This window comes from Pantherophis guttatus, chromosome 5 (assembly GCF_059756535.1).
Source record: "Pantherophis guttatus breed Tessera chromosome 5, ASM5975653v1, whole genome shotgun sequence".
NCBI lineage: Eukaryota > Metazoa > Chordata > Lepidosauria > Squamata > Colubridae > Pantherophis > Pantherophis guttatus.
The window spans coordinates 69,686,698-69,701,427 of record NC_142067.1 but is presented as its reverse complement, the minus strand read 5'-3'; the positions used below and the strand labels follow the sequence as shown (position 1 = coordinate 69,701,427).

At 43.3% G+C, this 14,730-nt stretch overlaps 1 pseudogene; it reads left to right on the top strand.

Moving 5' to 3' along the window:
- Nucleotides 1–12,728: 12,728 nt before the first annotated feature.
- LOC148113448 (uncharacterized) lies at nucleotides 12,729–14,283 on the top strand (annotated as a pseudogene).
- The last annotated feature ends 447 nt before the right edge of the window (nucleotides 14,284–14,730 follow it).

Below are 14,730 nucleotides of genomic sequence, written 5' to 3'. Positions count from 1 at the left end.
CTGATAGGTTCCAGATGGAGCTTGGGCCATTCCCTGAGGCTCTGGCACACACCTCGACTGGAGACCTAGTGGCCGCCTGGGATAGGGCGGCCGCTGGAGCTCTGGATCGGGTTGTGCCTTTGCGGCCTCTGACCCGGCGCCGATCTCAATTGGCTCCTTGGTTCACTGAGGAGCTGAGGGAGTTGAAGCGCTGGAAAAGACGCCTAGAGAGCAGTTGGAGGGCCAGTCTTTCTGAATCTGACCGGACACTGGTAAGATCTCATATTAGGAATTACCTAGTGGCGATAAAAGCAGCGAAATGTAGCTATTTTGCTGCTCTTATTGCGTCATCAGATAATCGCCCGGCCGCCCTGTTTAGATCTGGACTCCGACTGGGTGGTCTCAAGGGGAGGGACGGGGGCAGGTCTTGAGAATGTTATCTGGGATGAGTTTGATCCTGTGACCCCTGAGGACGTGGACAGGATTCTGGGTAGACTGAACGCGACCACTTGTTTATTGGACCCGTGTCCCTCCTGGTTAGTGCTGGCTTCTCGGGAGGTGACACGAGGCTGGTTCCAGGGGATTATAAATGCTTCGTTGGGTGAGGGTGTCTTTCCTGCCGCCTTGAAAGAGGCGGTGGTGAGGCCTCTCCTCAAGAAGCCTTCCCTGGACCCGGCAATGTTGGTAAATTATCGTCCGGTCTCCAACCTCCGTTTTGTGGCGAAGGTTGTCGAGAGTGTGGTTGCGCAACAGCTCCCCCAGCACCTGGATGAAATGACGTATCTGGATCCGTTCCAGTCGGGCTTCAGGCCCGGGTACAGCACGGAAACGGCATTGGTCACGTTGGTTGATGATCTCTGGAGGGCTCGGGACAGGGGGTGCTCCTCTGTCCTGGTCCTGTTAGATCTCTCAGCGGCTTTTGATACCATCGACCATGGTATCATGCTGCACCGGTTGGAAGAGTTAGGGGTGGGAGGCACTGTGTTGCGGTGGTTCTCCTCCTTTCTCTCTGACCGGTCACAGTCTGTATTGACAGGGGGACAGAGGTCAACCCCGAGGCCCCTCATATGTGGGGTGCCGCAAGGGTCGGTCCTCTCGCCTCTCCTGTTCAACATTTATGTGAAGCCGCTGGGCGAGATCATCCGTGGTTTCGGGGTGGAGTACCATCAGTACGCTGACGACACCCAGCTGTACATCTCCACCCCGGATCACCCCAACGATGCCCTTGAAGTGATGTCCCGGTGCCTGGAGGCCGTACGGATCTGGATGGGGAGGAACAGGCTTAGGCTCAACCCATCCAAGACCGAGTGGCTGTGGTTTCCGACGTCCCGATATAGTCAGTTGATGCCATCACTGACTATTGGGGGCGAATCATTGGCCCCCACGGAGAGGGCTCGCAACTTGGGCGTCCTCCTGGATTCACGGCTGTCTTTAGAAGAGCACTTGACGGCCGTGACCGGGAGGATTTTTCATCAGGTTCGCCTGATTCGCCAGTTGCGTCCCTTTCTGGATCGGGACTCGTTACGCACGGTCACTCATGCCCTCGTCACCTCCCGCCTGGACTATTGTAATGCTCTCTACATGGGGCTCCCCTTGAGGAGCACCCGGAGGCTCCAACTGGCGCAGAGTGCGGCCGCGCGGGTGGTAATGGGAGCGACATGGCGCTCCCATGTGACACCTCTCCTGCGCGAGCTGCACTGGCTCCCGGTGGTCTTCCGGGTGCGCTTCAAGGTTTTGGTTACCACCTTTAAAGCGCTCCATGGCTTAGGACCTGGTTATCTACGGGACCGCCTACTACCACCAATAGCCTCCCACCGGCCAGTACGCTCTCATAGAGAGGGACTCCTCCGGGTGCCGTCAGCCAAACAATGTCGGCTGGCGACCCCTAGGGGGAGAGCCTTCTCTGTGGGGGCACCTACCATCTGGAATGAGCTCCCCCCAGAGATACGGAGGATCCCGGATCTGCGCACCTTCCGCCGCGCTGTGAAGACCTTTTTATTCCATCAGGCGGGCTTGGCCTAATCTCTTCCCTTTTTAAACATGTAAATTTTAATCTGTTTTTAAATTATTGGGGTGTTTTAAATTTGTCTGGGCCAAAATGATTTAATTTGATTTTATCTGGTTTTTTAAATTTTTTGTATCTATGTTATTTTATTGTTTGGCTGTTCACCGCCCTGAGTCCTTCGGGAGTAGGGTGGTATACAAATCAAATAAAACATAAACATAAAACATAAACAATCACTCACATTCGCTCTCTTTCCTGCAAATATGAAAAAAAATAAAAGCATGAACCTTTTTGAAGTAAAAGTCTGCAATAATCATTGTATTTAACTACTGATTTAAAGTGTCTACAGTACTCTGAACATGAAGCAAACAAAAGACATTAGCTCTTCTTGTTGAGAAATCTCTGAGTGCTAATTTGTATTTGAACTCATGCTAGAAAGGTTCTGTGCCATTTAAAAAATCTTTGAAAGAATTATCTTGAAATGCCAAGTTCAACTATAAATTTAGTGTGTAAAAAGAATGTCTATTCAGGGGGAAAAAATTTAAAGTTGTCAATGAGACATTGATGCATATTGTAAGGCAATGACAGAATGTATTGTATCTATCATTAAAATTGAATAATTAGGAAAGTAACTATATCTAGTCATCAATTTTCATATTAATTAAAAATGTAATGTTTGTCAGAGACTGTATGTTGTATATTCTCAAGTTGCTACTTGTATTTTATTTAACTATCTGCCAAATCTACGCAATATAGAATTTCCATTAGGTTTAACTTGTTTAATAAAGTAATTAAATAATAAAGGTGTTCCTAAATAAATATCTTGGCTGCATATATTATATACAAATGTAAGAATCTATATTTGTCAATCTGGCAAGTATTTCATATCATAAGCATGGCCATAATTAATTAACATATAATATTTCTACATAATAAGTAGTAGAATGCTTGATAACATTTTGAACAACAAAGATAATGTTCTTTGATGTAACTCATGAGTGCTGACAGTAAAAAATATTCACAAGATTTTGCTCACTAGTTTTCAAAAGAAAGGAAGCAAAGACCTCAAGATGGCGCCGCTGATGGCAGCCTTGGTGAATTGTTCTGCAGTGTATTTGATGTTCTATTTTATTTTCTATAATTCACTGTGAATTACATACACCAAAAATGAGTTTCTATACATCAGACAACTTTCTAAGAATATTCTTCCTCTGGTTTTGCCTGTCATGGAAAGAAGTTATATGGATATTCTAATCAGAAAAGCAGCAGTTCTCTATAGTAACTGGAGAACACAAAGGAAACAAGGAAGAGGAGTGGGAGTGCTGATGAAGAGGATTAGGACTCCATCCAACCAATTCACCTAACAACATTCACTAGTCAATAAAATGTATGAACTTCTCCTTCTAATTTGGAACAACACTAATTTTTCTAATGATCCTATGCTCAAATCTAAAGAAGAGTTAGAATCAGAAGGATGTATATGCCATTGGTTTACATATTTACAATTAAAACAAAGATCTAAATTAGAAAGAGTTTGGCTGTGAAAGATGAATTGGAAATCCTACCGTGTGGTAGTGATTAATATATTATTGCTAAGTTCTATAAATTGTTATTGAATTTGAATTTGGAGAATGAATATGTAAAGCATTGCATGACTCAGTGGGTAACAAACTTTGGGTATAATGTGCTGCTTGAACAATGGGAGAATATGTTGACAAAAGTTCTAAAATTTACAATAAAATATAATTTAAAAGAAAAATTTTATAAGATGATGTATCATTGGTATTTAACACCAGATAAGTTGTCAAGAATGTATATAGATATTTCAAATGAATGTTGGAAATGCAAATGTAAAGAAGGACCTTTTATCATTTATGTTGGACATGTGATAAAGCAAAGAAATATTGGAGTAGGATTCACATCTTAATACAAAAGATTCTCAAAGTGATTATAAAGATAAAAACAAACTTTTCTTCTGGGTTTAATGGAAAAAGATGATGTTATATATGTTGACTGTAGCAAGAGTACTTTACCTACAAAAATAGAAGGACACATTAATTTCTACAATGGATGAATGGCTGCAAAAGTTAATGGACTTAACAGAGATGACCAGATTGACTGTTTGATCAAAGAAAAAGATACAATTACTTTTGTTTCTACTTGGAAACCACTTCTGAACTTTGGCTTGAAGTGGAAAAAAATGAAACTTTGATTATGGGTTTTACCAAATGTTGTTACAGAAATGGCTAGTTTATATTATTATATAAAAGTAAAAGTAAAAAGTTGAGGTTTGATACTATTATCTTATTCTACTACACCAAAGGGAGTCAGAAGTCAGTGCCTTTTCTTTCTTTTTTCCCTTTGCCCCACATTTCTCCCTTCCCTTTTCCTCCCTTATTTTCCTACTACAGGTAGTTCTCGACTTACAACCACAATTGAGCCCGAAATTTGTTTCTAAGTGAAAAATATTAAGTGAGTTTTGTGACCATTCTTGCCACAGTTGTTAAGTGAATCATAGCAGTTGATAAGTTAGTAACACAGTTATTAAGTGAATCTGCTTCCCCATTGACTTTGCTTGTTAGAAGGTTGTAAAAGGTGATTACATTTATTTATTTTATTTTTATTTTTATTAGATTTATATGCTGCCCTATCTCCATAGGACTTAGGGCAGCTCACAACAATTAATATATACAATCTCAAATCAAGTAAGAAACATGTTAAAATACATATTAAACGCATATTGAGTTGCGTATTGCATATTGAGTTGCATGAGTCCGAAAGGAGAAGGGTGTTATAGAAATTTGATAAGTATTAAAATACATTAAAAACCAAAATCCCATCAGTCCAGGCTGGGCAATTTAAATAGCCATGTTTTTAGTTCGCGGCAGAAAGTGTGACGGTCAGGGGCCAACCGGAGCCCCCGGGGAAGTTGATTCCAAAGGGTTGGTGTGCCCACAAAGAAAGCTCTACCTCTGGGGGTCGCCAGCCGACATTGTCTAGCCGACGGCACCCTGAGTAGGCCCTCCCTGTGAGAACGCACCGGACGATGGGGAGCTGTTGCTGGTTGCAGATGGTCCGACAGATATCCTGGGCCTAAGCCATGTAGGGCTTTATAGGTCATCACCAGCACCTTGAATCTCACCCGGAGGGCAACTGGCAACCAATGCAAGTCACGCAGGAGAGGTGTAACATGGGCGTATGTATCCCATCACAACCCATGCGGCCGCATTCTGCACCAGCTGAAGCCTCCAAGTGGTCTTCAAGGGCTGCCCTAAGTAGAGAGCATTGCAGTAGTCAATATGGGAGGTGACTAGGGCATGAATAACTGTGCATAGGGCATCCCGGTCCAAATAGGGGCGCAACTGGCACACCAGGCGAACCTGGGCAAATGCCCCCCTGGTCACGGTTGTTATATGATCTTCTAAGCTCAACCGTGAGTCCAGGAGGACACCCAAGTTGCGTGCCCTGTCTACAGGGGGTAACACCTCGCCCCCTATAGCTATAGATGAAACCTCTTGATCGGACCGAGATGCCTGTACCCACAGCCACTCGGTCTTGGCAGGGTTGAGCCGAAGCCTGTTCCTCCCCATCCAGACCCGTACCACTTCCAGGCACCGGGACATCACGTTGAGGACATCACTGGGCTGGTTCAGGGTGAATATAAAAAGTTGGGTATCATCAGCATACTGATGATACCTCACCCCAAAACCATGGATGATCTTTCCCAGTGGTTTCATATAAATGTTGAACAGAAGAGGCGAGAGGACTGACCCCTGGGGCACCCCACAAGTGAGGGGCATCATGGCCAACCTCTGCCCCCCGCCAACACCACTTGCGTACGACCCGAGAGGTAAGAGGAGAACCACTGTAAAACAGTGCCTCCCACTCCTAACCCCTCGAGGCTTCGCAGCAGGATACCATGGTCGATGGTATCGAAAGCCGCCGAAAGATCTAATAGGACCAGAACAGAGGAATAACTTCTGTCCCAAGCCCTCCAGAGATCATCCACCAGCGCGACCAATGCCGTCTCCGTGCTGTATCCGGGCCTGAAACCTGATTGGCACAGATCTAGGTACTCCACTTCATCCAGGGCCACTGGGAACTGACATGCCACCACACTCTCAACAACCTTCGCAAGAAAGCGAAGGTTGGAGACTGGACAGAAGTTGCTCAAAGTAGCTGGATCCAAGGCAGGTTTCTTGAGGAGAGGCCTAACCACCGCCTCCTTCAAGGTGGCAGGAAAGCTTCCCTCAGCCAAGGAAGCAGTTATCACTGCCTGTATCCAGTCACATGTCACCTCCCTAGCTGAATAAACCAGCCAGGAGGGACACGGGTCCAATACACACGTGGTCACACTCAGCTTCCTCATGATCCTCTCCACTTCCTCAGGGGTAACAGGATGGAACTTCCCCCAAATAACAAGACCCGCCACCTCCCCACCGTCTGACCCTGCCCAGTCAGAGTCCAGACCATCCCGAATCTGAGCGATCTTGTCCAGCAGATGCTGACTAAACTCCTCGGCCCGCCCTTACAAAAGGTCCTCCCCTGCCCTCTGATTCAAGAGGGAGTGGGACACCCTAAACAGGGCAGCCGGGCGATTATCTGCAGACACGATGAGGGCAGAGAAGTAGCGACACTTTGCCGCCACCATCTCCACCAGGTAAGATCGTGTAAACGATCTTAGCTGTGCATGGTCAGATTCGGAACGACTGGCTCTCCAACAGCTCTCTAGACCTCTCCTATGGCACTTCATCCCCCGGAGCTCCCCCATAAACCAAGGAGCCATCCAAGATCTGCGTCGAGTCAGAGTCCGCAAAGGCACGACACGGTCGAGAGCCCCAGCGGCCGCCTTATCCCAGGCATCCACCAGGGCTGCGACCGGGGCATGACCCTGGGACACTGCAACCATCATAAATATGAGTCAGTTGCCAAGTTTCTGAATTTTGATCATATGGTCAAGGGGATGCTGCAATGGTCATAAGTGTGAAAAATGGTAATAAGTCACTTTTTTCAGTGCCATTGTAACTTTGAACAGTCACTAAATGAATTATTGTAAGTCATGGACTACTTGTATTTTCTTTTGTATTTCTGTATTTTATAAGCTAATAAACAAAATTTGGTTTAAAAAAACCCCCAATAAATTGTTATATATGTTGCATGATGTTTTAAATACTTGTTCATGGAATATGATGATGTTGTGCTTAGTTACAAGTGGCCAAAGAATGTATGAAAAGTGCTATATAATCATATGCCAATGTCTGCAGCCTTTCATTTTTATATATTCCTATTAATTTTTTTTATTTAAAAAGTTTTAACAATCATTACAACAATTTTCCCCCCTCCCATCCCCCTATCCCCCCTCTCCCTCCAATCCCCCTCCCCCCAACACCCACCCCCCGGACTTCCCAGATCAAAAACAGGGTATAGCATAACAAACATAAGCTAAAATAAGCTAACTTTCTGTGGTCTCCAAACTCCCCCTTGCTCTTTAACTCCCCTTTCAATTAACTAAAAATATTCAAAAAGAAAATATAGATTTCATTCATAAGCTATTTGAAACTTTTTAGTCTGATATTTGTTTTGAATATAGCTAATCCATCTTCTCCATTCCAATATATATCTTTCATTTGAATGGTCCTTCAAATACGCTGAAATTTTAGCCATCTCTGCTAAATTCACTACTTTTAGTGTCCATTCTTCAATAATAGGCAAGTCTTCCTTCTTCCAGTACTGTGCCACCAAGAGTCTGGCTGCTGTTATTAAATTTAAAATCAACTTAGTCTCTATAACAGTACAATCTGTAATTATGCCTAACAAAAAGAACTGTGGAGTAAATTTTATCTTCTTTTTGAGAATATTTTGAATAATCCACCATATTTTTATCCAAAATGCCTGAATTTTTTTTACATGTCCACCATATATGATAACACATGGCATCATCACATTCACATCTCCAACACTTAGGTTGCACACTTGGATACATACAGGCTAGCTTTTTAGGATCCAGATGCCATCTATAAAACATTTTATAAAAATTCTCTCTTAAATTTTGGACTTGCTCACATTTCTAACCCATATTCTTTCCCATGTTTCCATCATTATTGGTTCTTCAATATTTTGTGCCCACTTTATCATACAGCCCTTAACTAACTCCGTTTCTGAATCTATTTCTACCAACGCATTATACAACCTTTTTATATGCATTTGACTTTGATCTCTAATCTGTTTTACCAAGTTCTCCTCATTTTGCAGAAAACCAATTTTCTGATCTTCTCTCCATCTAGCTTGCAACTGTACATATTGAAACCATGTTTGAATTATCCTTTCTTCTCTTAGTTGATTCAAAGATTTTAATTGTAGTATACCTCTTTCCTTGTTAAGAAGCTCTTTATATGTAATCACATCCTGCCTTTGCTCTACACTTATATTCTCTATTGCGTGTCTGGGTATTGTCCACAATGGTAACTTCTCGTTTAGTTTATACTTGTACTTTTTCCAGACACGCAATAGAGCATTCCTTAATATATGACTTTTAAAAGTCTTGTCCACTTTCTTATTATATAATAAATAAGCATGCCACCCGTAAACCAAATCATATCCCTCAATATTCAATATTCTTTCTTCTGTTAAATTCATCCAATCACTCATTGCTGATAGAACAGCTGCCTCATAATATAGTCTTAAATTAGGCATTTTGAGACCTCCTCTTTCACGTATATCCTGCATTATTATTTGTTTTATTCTCGGTCTCTTCTCTGCCCAAACAAAATTATTAATACCCTTCTGCCATATCTTCAAATTCTCATCTTTTTTAAGTATTGGTATCACTTGAAAAAGAAACAAAAACTTAGGCAAAACATTCATTTTTACTGCTGCTATTCTTCCTAACAAGGATAATTGTAATTTTTTCCAGTTTTCCATCTCTCTCTGTATTTTTTGCCACAATGGATCATAATTATACTTAAATAATTTCGCATTTGATGTCATAATATAGACCCCCAAATACTTAACTTTTTTTACAATTTCAAATCCTGTTAGTCTTTCTAATTCTTCTTTTTGATTTATAGTCATATTTTTAGTTATTATCTTTGTTTTTCCTACATTTATTTTAAGTCCATATTGATTAATTATATCCATTAGACCTACAACCGACTGTATTGGTTGGGTTAAAGTAACAACCAAGTCGTCTGCGAATGCTCGTAATCTATAGTCATACTGCCTAATCTTAATTCCACTTATTTTGTCCGACCCACATATCTTACTTAACAAAAATTCCAAAGTCAAAATAAACAATAATGGAGACAAAAGGCATCCTTGTCTTGTTCATTTTTCTATATTAAAAGTATCTGTTAAACTAACATTAATTATTATTTGCGCTGTTTGTTTCTGATATATTGCCTTAATAGATTTTGTGAAATGTTCCCCAAACTGCATCTTTTCTATTATTTTCAATAAAAATTGCCAATTCAATTGATCAAATGCTTTCTCTGCATCAAGAAATATCAGCACCGCAGGGATTTGGTTGTTCTTCCCCAAATACTCCAATAGGTTAACAACTTGCCTTACATTACTCTTCATTTGTCTACCATTTATAAAAACAGTTTGATCATTATAAATCATTTGTTGCATGACTGTCATTAACCTGTTTGCTAATATTTTAGCAAAAATCTTGTAATCTGTATTTAAGAGTGATATGGGCCTGTAATTTTTTGGCTGGGTGTGGTCTTGCTCCTCCTTTGGAATCAGAGAGATATAAGATGTCCTCCAAGATGGGGGTACATCTCCTCCAGATTGTATATTAGTAAATAATTCTTTAAGTGGTCCCACCATTTCTAACTGCAAATGTTTATAATAAGCAGTTGTCAAGCCATCCATCCCAGGAGCTTTACCCACTTTCAACTGCTTAATTGCAAACATAATCTCCTCAGTGGTTATTGGTTGATTTAAACCCTCCCTTTGCTCTTTTGTATTTGTAGGAATATTCTCTTTCTGTAAGTATCTATCTATATCTGTACCTTGAATTTTATCACTAGAATACAACCTCGTATAAAATTTTAAAAATGCTTTTTTAATCATATTTTGCTGATAAACCGCTTTACCTTTATATTCTATTTTCTCTATAGTCCGTGACTTTTGTTTTTTCCTTAACAGATATGCTAACCACCTCCCTGGTTTATTAGCATTACAAAAAATATTATGTTTAGCATATTGCAAATTAGTTGCGACCAGATCTGCCATTAACATATTAAATTGCCCTCGCAATAAATTAATTGCCTCTTTTATTTTCTTATCTGCTGGATTCAATATCAAAACTTGTTCTTTTTTTCTGATTTCCTCTTCTAAATCCTTCCTTTTTTTTTCCTGTTTGCATCTATATTTATTATTCAAATATATCAAAATGCCTCTCATATATGCTTTACTTGCGTCCCAAACCATTTCCATAGATGTACCCTTATGCATATTTATAATAAAAAATTCTTTCATAAATTTTTTACATTCTTTTACATTTTCCTCATATCTAAACAGATTTTCATTTAACCTCCAAGACCTCTTAGATCCCCTTCCATACTCTAATTCCATCCAAACTGGACTATGATCCGTTAAAACTCTTGGACAAATCTTCGTCTTCTTCACTCTGGAAAAGAAATCATTTGTAATTAATATAAAATCAATCCTTGAGAAAGATTGATGTCTATCAGAGAAAATGATAAAGTCTTTTTCTTTGGGGTTTCTTTCTCGCCAGATATCTCTCAATTCCATATCCTCCATCATTTCAAAAAACGATTTTGGCAATCTGGCACGCATTGAAATGTTCTGCAAGAGCCCCTTCTTATCTTTTTTAGTGTCCAAAACTCCATTCCAATCACCCAATAAAATACATGATTTATAGTCCCATTGTAGTAACTTGGAATGTAAAAGCTTATAAAAATTTTCCTGTTGTTGGTTTTCCAAGAAAGAAATCCTAAGCAAAGCCTTCCTAGCTGGCTTTCAGTTAAATATACCACTAAGAAAGAATCATGTTAGATCTATCTGCGCATGCGCCAAGATGGCAGCTCTCGTCTAATCTCTGTCTGATGATGGGGCGGCTTTGGGTCGTTTGAAGGTCCACCGGGGCTGATTTAACTCCCTTCAGCCCCAGCACCAAGTAGGGGAGCCTTTCCCAGCTCTCACCCTCTGGATCATCGGAGCTGGGCAGATATTGGCATGTGAAGGCACCATGGGAGGCTAACTCTAGCAGTTCCATTAATGGCAGTTACATCAGTTCCTTCATTCTTAAAGCAACGGCAGTTGGAATGACAATGGCGGCAGGCGGCGGTGACGAACGGCACCATGGCAGTCCCTGTCGAGCCCTAGAAACCCTGGGGGCTCCAAATTGGTTTGGGGACTTGCTGGGAAACCTGAAGTTGCCCTCACCGACGATAGCTGCTGGGACAGAAATGACTACCTCTTCGAGAGGCCTGAGCTAAGGCCAGTGACAGCTTGCAACGTCATCAGAGGGAATCTAAAAACTATTAACCCCTGGAGTGCCTTGAGTGCCCTGAATCACGCAAGGTGTTTAGACCCTTGCTGGAATTGGAAGACATCATTATAATCTAAAGTCTGTAGCCTGGCAATATATGCAGAGGACTATTCAATATGCCAAGAGTAGGAGAGGCCAGAGGTTGACAAAAGACTATCTACCTGGTCACCTTGGAGGCCTCCCCCACCTTTCTTAATTCTCTGCCTTGGCTAGTCCCTAACCCAGCCACCTCCAGTTTATACATTACCACCTTGATTTTGACACTGACCTAGCTGCCTCCAGACTATACTTTCAACACCTAGACTACCTTCCCTCTTTATATACATCTACCCCCCACCCCATGGAGCTATTATCATTCTACCTTCACTGTTTGGCTTTATTTCCAACTGATCCACCCTCTTGTCATACGTTGTCTGGGCAGCTACTAATGTGGATGCTGAGGGAGTTTCGAATTACTGACATCATTTGAGCAGACGGAACAACAAATTTATTACGACCATCTCATTCAGAACGAGCCACCGTGAGAGGATGACTAGATTTTTATCCTCTGGCCATCCTGAGATAGCACTAAACTCCTTCCCCCTGCCGTGAAAGGGCAAGGGAAACCAGTTTCTTACCCACACTGAATTTATTACTCGCCTGCCTCAAGACTCATACATCAGATTTTTGGACCAGACCCAAATGCTATACCCATCTGACTTACTAGATGTATTTGGCGACCGAACTCTTGGCATTGCGAGACTCCCCCCTCTCGCAAATTTGGCCCTCCACATTATCGAGGGCCTACCTCGATGACGGATTTTGGAATCCCGAGAGGTGGCACGGTGCTAAAAGGGGATTAAGGGCTTTCTTATCTAATTTTCTAACCAAAATCTTAATGGCTTCTGAAAGGGGGGTGGGTATAAACAGGGTGGATCATGTGGATTTGGGGGGCAATCCACAGAGGGAGGGATTAATAAATAGTTTTCCAAAAGTGAAGCCAAAGTCAACACAAAATTACATCATAGGAAACTCGGAACTGGGAATAGGCAGACTTAATACTGGCATGGAAATGGGCTGTTCCATCAAGGTTATGGTTGGGAGGGGCAGATATGGTGGGAGAGGAGGCCACATCATGTCAGGGGGGTACGCACCCACTATCTTCAAGCGGTGGCGTGCTCCCACCTCCAAAGCTCTTCTCATTTTTTGGGTTGCTCAAGGTCTCAGAGCCTGAGTCTTAGGCTGATGTTATGCAATGCCAGGTCCGCGGCTAACAAAGCCCTTCTCATTTGTGACCTAATTCAGGAGGGGAAAGCGGACCTGGCAGGTATTACAGAGACCTGGTTGGGCAATGAAGGGGGGGTCCCCCTCGTAGAAATGTGCCCACCAGGTTTCTGCACATTCCATCAGCCAAGGACTCAGGGCAGGGGTGGAGGGGTGGCGGTCATTATAAAGGAAGGTCTTGACCCTAGGGAAGGCACTGTCCCTCAGACAACCGGATGAGAGTCCCTCCTCATGAAGTGGGGTTATGGGTTACAGATGGGCCTGTTGATTGCATACCTGGCTCCCTGCCACGTATCAGCAGCCCTGCCTGAGCTCCTCAACGTAATAGCCGAGGTGGCAGTTGAGACTCCTAAGCTACTGGTTATGGGAGATTTCAATCTGCCATCCGTTGGTGAAACGTCTGAAGGGGCTCAGGAGTTTATGGCTTCCATGACGGCCATGGACCTGACACAAATAGTTCATGGCCCTACTCACATGGGGGGGACACACTTTGGATTTGATCTTTATCTCTGACCAGTGGCTGAATGGTCTAGATATAGGGGATATAGTCATCCAACCCTTGTCATAGTCAGACCATTCTCTCCTTAAGCTTGACCTTCTGACCACTACAACCCACTGCAGGGAGGCGGAATCAATTAAATGGTTCCGCCCCAGGCATCTGATGGATCCTTATAGGTTCCGGATGGAGCTTGGGCCATTTCCTGAGACCTTGGCTCATGACTCGGCTAAAGACCTAGTGGCGTCCTGGGATAGGATGGCCGCTGGTGCTTTAGATCGGGTTGTGCCTTTGCGGCCTCTGACCCGGCGTTGAACCTATCCAGCTCCTTGGTTCTCTGATGAGCTGAGTGGGATGAAATGCCGGAAAAGATGCCTAGAGAGCAGTTGGAGGACCAGCCGTTCTGAATCCGATCGAACACTAGTGAGATCTTATATTAAGACCTACTTAGTGGTGATAAAAGCGGCAAAATGTAACTATTTTTCCGCTCTTATTGCATCGGCAGATAATCGCCCAGTTGCCTTGTTTAGGGTTATCCGCTCTCTGCTCCAGCTAAGAGCCCAGGAAGACCCTCTGCAAGGACGAGCTGAGGATTTTGCACAATATCTGCATGATAAAATCGCTCAGATTCGAGAAGGCTTGGACTCTAACTGGGTTAATTCGGATGAAATGACGAGGGCAGATCTTGAGGACATTATCTGGGATGAGTTTGATACTGTGACTCCTGAGGACGTGGACAGGTTACTGGGGAAGCTGAATGCGACCACATGTTTATTGGACCCGTGCTCTTCCTGGGTAGTGCTGGCTACCTGGGAGGTTACACGTAGCTGGCTCCAGAGAATTATTAACGCTTCTCTGAGTGAGGGATTCTTACCTCCCGCCTTGAAAGAGGTGGTGGTGAGACCCCTCCTTAAGAAGCCCTCTCTGGATCTGGCTGTTTTAGCAAACTACCATCCAGTCTCCAACCTTCGCTTTTTAGCGAAGGTTGTCAAAAGTGTGGTGGCACGACAGCTCCCATAGATCTCTGGAGGGCTCGGGATAAGGGAAGTTCCTCTATCCTGGTCCTATTAGATCTCTCAGCGGCTTTTGATACCATTGATCATGGTATCATGCTGCACCGGTTGGAGGGGCTGGGATTGGGAGGCACCGTATTACGGTGGTTCTCGTCCTACCTCTCTGACAGGTCGCAGTCAGTGTTGACAGGTAGACAGAGATCGACCTCGAGGCCCCTTACTTGCAGGGTGCCACAGGGGTCGGTCCTCTCGCCTCTCCTGTTCAACATTTATGTGAAGCCGTTGGGAGAGATCATCCGTGGTTTTGGGGTGTGATGTCATCTGTATGCTGAGGACACTCAGCTGTACATCTCCACCACAAACCACCCCAATGATGCCCTTGAAGTGATGTCCCGGTGCCTTGAGGCCGTACGAGTCCGGATGGGGAGAAACAGGCTTCGACTCAACCTTTCCA